Consider the following 6,468-nt stretch of genomic DNA (forward strand, 5'->3'; position numbering starts at 1 on the left):
AGATGTAACTAATTAGGTTACCCCACTGGGGAAAAAAGAGCAACATCAGTTTTTCAGTTGAAAAAACCTAACTTAAGTTTTAGTGCTTTATGCAATATGCTTTTATCTGTGTTAATAATAAAGATAAACCCTTTGACAATTTTACTTTCTTAAAATTCTGTTTTAATTTAAAAAAAAAACACTGAAAATGTTTTAATTTTATTTTATGTAATATACTGTAAATTTTTCCTGTAAAAATATTTTTAAAGGAAAACAAGACAACAATACTCACTGATACACATAGTAATAATACTATTGATTTAAGTTCATTTTAACCTGTGTATTATTATAATTTTTTTTTTTTACATATGTAAACAAATAAAATCACATAATTAGTTAGACATCAAATATCTCTAAAAATGCAAATGAATCATGTCAGTGAATAAGCATTTCAAGGAATACCATATGAAAAATGGATGTGAAATACAGATCTCTCTGAGGAATGTGAATATAGTATTTTTTAGCTTGTGTTTTATTCACAGGGCAGAGATGGAGCAGCATTTGATGGGAAGATGTGTCTCACATGCATGTAGCATAAGCTAACAGAGAAGATTTCTCCTCACGCTCTCAAGTAGACACAATCCAGCAGCTCTCCTGACGTTATATGTCACTGACTTGTTTGTAGGCTACAGTATCTCCTTGCATTGCAGGCTGGAGGAGGTGTCTGGATTCACAGAAAGCACAGGGGGCTCAGAGCTGACTGTTAGGGATGAGCACAACCAACATTCCCACAGTGAAGGCAATTACAACAGTCCACATCCCTCTGCGTTGACTTTAATGCAGTTTGCACCCAGTCCTCTATGAGGAATGCGGTAATGTACAAACAACAGATCTTGACATTTTATTACTTATGAACTGAAGTTTAATAACTTATGGGTACTTGAAGTTTTAGTTATGTTTCATTTAAGTGTTATAGCAGTTAGTTTCGATGCTTAAATTAGCGTTTAGCTATAGCCAGGGGCTAAAAAGTGGCCCTGGACTTTTTGGCACAGAGTGGCCCACCACACCATAAACCCACCAGCTCATTAGAGCTATTTTTAACACCACTTACTAACATACAAATATAACACAATACAGAAATTAAAAAAATGCTTTTTTTAAATTATCATTAACATTAATGAATGACTATCATACTTCTTTAAATTATAATTTGTCTTTCCTGGTGTATATGGCAAATTGTAATTAATATTTTTACACATCTCTTTTACATATACAGTTTAATATCACTAAAGTTATATGCCTACCATAATATCAGTCCATATAACATTGCTCTGCTCTGCTCTAGAAGACTTGGAATGTAGTGTAGAACGTGGAATGTTTTTATTGTGCCTTTCAATTGCTTGACAAGAGTTTTTTTTAAGTTTATGACGAAGAATTTTATGATGATGAAAAATACTGTAAACAGTAATAGCCTATGTGAAATATATAAAGTTACAATTTAGAATAGCTGTTTTCTATGCAAATATATAGTAAAAATAATTTATTTCTGTGATCAAAGCTGAATTTTCAGCATAATTACTCCATTCTTCAGTGTCACATGATCCTTCAGAAATCATTCTAATATGCTGATTTGCTGCTTAAGAAACATTTCTGATTATTAACAATGTTAAAAACAGTTGTGCTTTCTTCATATTTTTGTGGAAAAAGTGATACATCACCATTCAGTTACGAGTAAGAATAAAAAAATAAAATAATACTTTTATTCAACAAGGTTGCATGAAATTGATTCAAGGGACAGTAAAGATATACTTATTACAAAATATAGATTTTTTTTAAGCTGTTCTTTGTTTTCAACAAATAATCTTGAAAAAGTAGATCAAGTATCATAGTTTCCACAAAAATATTAAGAAAAAAGTTTTCAGTATTGATAATAATAAGAAGAACCTTTATTAATAATTTATCACAAATAATAGGCCAATTGAAAATAATTAAGCAGCAAATCCTGTGACATAACTAGAGTTATATGATGCTGAAAATTCAGCTTTGATCACAGAAATAAATTACTTTTAAACATTAAAGCATTTACATTTATATATCTTCAATAGAAAAACATAACTTTCCTAATCACGGCACTTGAAAGTCTTCATATTTACAATGTTCTAGTTCGAGAATGATAATGATGAGAATTACATTTTTTTTACAGTTTAAAAAAAACAAACATTTTCTTAGACACGTGAAATTACGAAAGAAATATAACGATATACAAACATTCACTGTTATCTTATGTATGCTGAAAACGGCTACGTTTCTATGTAGCCCAACTGTGGCAAATAATGTAGGCCTAAATGGCATGAAAATCTGCGAAATTCGAAAAGGCCAGTAGTAGGCTACTGTAGGCTAGTTTGCAGAAAAAGTGATACATCACCATTCAGTTAGGAGTAAGAATAAAAAAATAAAATAATACTTTTATTCAACAAGGTTGCATGAAATTGATTTAAGGGACAGTAAAGATATACTTATTACAAAATATTGATTTTTTTTTAAGCTGTTCTTTGTTTTCAACAAATAATCTTGAAAAAGTAGATCAAGTATCATAGTTTCCACAAAAATATTAAGAAAAAAGTTTTCAGTATTGATAATAATAAGAAGAACCTTTATTAATAATTTATCACAAATAATAGGCCAATTGAAAATAATTAAGCAGCAAATCCTGGGATTTCTCCTCACGCTCTCAAGTAGACACAATCCAGCAGCTCTCCTGATGTTATATGTCACTGACTTGTTTGTAGGCTACAGTATCTCCTTGCATTGCAGGCTGGAGGAGGTGTCTGGATTCACAGAAAGCACGTAGATCAAGTATCATAGTTTCCACAAAAATATTAAGAAAAAAGTTTTCAGTATTGATAATAATAAGAAGAACCTTTATTAATAATTTATCACAAATAATAGGCCAATTGAAAATAATTAAGCAGCAAATCCTGTGACATAACTAGAGTTATATGATGCTGAAAATTCAGCTTTGATCACAGAAATAAATTACTTTTAAACATTAAAGCATTTACATTTATATATCTTCAATAGAAAAACATAACTTTCCTAATCACGGCACTTGAAAGTCTTCATATTTACAATGTTCTAGTTCGAGAATGATAATGATGAGAATTACATTTTTTTTACAGTTTAAAAAAAACAAACATTTTCTTAGACACGTGAAATTACGAAAGAAATATAACGATATACAAACATTCACTGTTATCTTATGTATGCTGAAAACGGCTACGTTTCTATGTAGCCCAATTGTGGCAAATAATGTAGGCCTAAATGGCATGAAAATCTGCGAAATTCGAAAAGGCCAGTAGTAGGCTACTGTAGGCTAGTTTGCATCCCTGAAAATTAATGTATGTCGCTACAGCTCAACAGCACTAGGACTTTTCACTCTTTGTATCGTTCCGCGATCCAGATCGCTTGTCAAGTCTGTAGTGTTTCCTTTTATAGTTACTCCAATAGGTGGCGACAAAAGACAAAAGTTTTATGAGTGAGTCATTTTAAATCCTTCATTCACTGAATCGTTCAAAGACGCTGATTCATTCTGGAACGCAACGGCAATTCTACCGTGTCTTCATTTTTTGGATATAGGCCTATTTTCGTTATCTGTGCAAAGAATACAAAGTAGTACTGTCGAACTGGCGAATATTGTGTCTAAAATGTAAGTTACTCAACTTTAATTTCCTGTTTATTGAACTGTTGTGTAAGAAAACGAATCAGTCGTTATCGCTCAGCATTGATTCATTCAAAAAACGAAACAAAAGTCTTTGTGAACGAGTCATTGATTCATTTGTAGTTTCCAAATTGCTTATTAAACGTTGACAGAAATATTGCTCTAAAAACTCTTAGGAGAAAAACAAAAATTACACTAAAAGCGAATTTTAATGACAATGTTTGAGTTCGTATTAAATTCTCTAACGTTCAACTTAGATTTGATCGCAGACTTTAAGCACAATGTGTGACGATTGTGAGTTCTCAACACTAGATGGAGACAGATAAGAGATGAATGGGGTTAAGCCAGTCTCAATTTGCTCGCCATTTAATATGCTGAACAGGGAAAATAAATAAATAAAAAGAGACCTCATTTGTTATTTTTCTTTCATGTGATGTCAACTGGGTCTTCTATTGCGCTTCCACTTTTACTTCTTTTCTTGATCATTTCACTATAAAATATATTCCTATTAATTTGCTGGCTCACAAGTAGCCTACTATTTCCTTTAGGAAAAGCAAATGGGAAAAAGAATTACTCTCCAACATGAGTGCTTATCTAAGCAAGAAGAAAGGAACATTTACACCTCAGAGGAAGACATCAACAGCAGCGATGGCTATGAAGCCGTATTAAATGAAAAACACCCCTAAAATGGCATGATCACAGACTGACTCATAGCCGTGTCATGTTAATGGATATGTTGATAGGGCCCATGTAAGTGTCCAATGCTCTTTCATGCAGTGCAGTAACGGCAGTGCATTAAGCTGTAAAAACACGATGCTGTGAAACTCACCTCTGAGCAGCAGGGCAGAGCCTCTATTGACAGACTATTATAATGTATCCCACTTAGTATATTAAACAATGTCACAATCCAGATCAGTGTCATCTAGCGTTTGCCTGTTTACAGAATGTTCTACACACTGATTCAGTGTCATGACTGTGTTAGCAGGATGATTGATATACCAAAAGAAAGACATAAGTGATCATTTCACACTGGAAATAATATTTAGGAACATGATCAAGAACAAAAGGTCAAAGTTTTGGCAGGATACTAACATGGTCTAGTTAGCCCCTGCGGGTAGATGTTTTATACCATTTGGTTCTAAAAAGCATCTGTTTATATTAATGGCCATTTAAAAACAAGTATATCTCAATGAAACTTTAAATGACAAGATGCTTACATGTATACTATGGTTCAAAAGTTTTGGGGTCAGTAAGATTTATTTTAAACGTTTTTGAAAGAATTCTCTCATTGTTACCAAGTCTGCATTTATTTGATCAGAAAATACAGTAAAACTGTAATATTGTGAAATATTATTATGATTTAAATAACGGTTTTAATATAATTTGAAATATATTATATTCATGTGATGGCAAGGCTGAATTTTCAGTGTCTTCAGTGTCACATGATCCTTCAAAAATCATTCTAAAACATTAATTTGGAGCTCAAGAATCATCTGTCAAACAGTTAAAAACTTTTTAAAAAGATAATATAATTCAATATACATTTTTCTGCAGCCTTTCACAGTTCAGGATCATTCAAGTCATAAGTGATGGGTTTGAGACCATGTGTGTTGTCACATGACATTTACAGCTTAGGTGATTGGCTCAGAAAGTTCTGTGGTCCCATGTGCAAAGATCTCCTTGAGCAAGGCAGCTGTAGTACTATGTAGTTTTACTCTCTTTAAAGGTTAAGTGTCTCTATCAGTGTGAAATATGTATGTAATAGTTTAAATTAATTAAATTACAGATCATTGATTAAATGCAATCATTCATTAAATTTGTGAGCAGGGTATATCTGACACAGTCAAATTATTTCCCCAAAATGGATTTCTTATTGAAGACAGATATTCGCTGGAGCATTTGGCATTCCACTTCCTTTCCTCCTTATTCAATAGTGATGCCTATGTGTTTCCACAGTTACCATTCTTACTTATCTCTGCCCTGCTCTGTAAATGTAATTTCCCTCATCGCAAATAAGATGGTTTTAATTCTCCTCCACTTCCACGAGTCTGTCTCTTTTTTTTTTTGCTTAATTCTGAATGAAGAGGCAGAATTTGAAGCTCTGCCAAAAATCTGAAGGACAGCAGACCTTGAGGAAGAGCGTGTGTCCGCATATTCTCTGCAAAATTCATCCGAAGTCTTTTGACATTTCCTTTTTATTAGTCTCAATTATTGATATAAGCTGTGTTTAAAATGCTTTTCAAATTAACTTGCTGTAATGGATACATAATGGTGCTCTGAATAATTGCCTTTGCAAGAACTAAAGAATGAAGGAACTTGAGAACTTAGCCATCAAGCACACACAGTTTGACTCCACAGGCACTTTACCTGAAGGTCTGCTCCACATTTAGCAAGGAAGCAAGAGGTTGTTGATATCCTGTTGGCTTCTGCCATTAAAAATGGTATTACAGAAACATCCATTATAAGTCAATATCACCACAGGGAAGCACTAAAATTAGAATTAGAGTGGCATCTTTTGAGCAAAATGCTTATTCAAAATGGGACTTAAGATAATGTAATAGTATATCAAAAGTGGTTAGTTTTTCTAGTACTTAATATTGTTTTTTTTTTTTAAAAGTTCTAAAGTTTTTAAATTTTACTTTCAAATTTTACAAAATTTGTACTTTTCAATGCTGATGTACTGTTAATGAAAGGTACATACACTGAAAAAAATTATTCATTGAATTTACTAAATTTTTTTAAGGTAAGTGGTTGCAATCTTACCTTAAAGA

This window comes from Sinocyclocheilus rhinocerous, unplaced genomic scaffold, assembly GCF_001515625.1.
Source record: "Sinocyclocheilus rhinocerous isolate Xijiao unplaced genomic scaffold, SAMN03320098_v1.1 scaffold185, whole genome shotgun sequence".
Taxonomy (NCBI): domain Eukaryota; kingdom Metazoa; phylum Chordata; class Actinopteri; order Cypriniformes; family Cyprinidae; genus Sinocyclocheilus; species Sinocyclocheilus rhinocerous.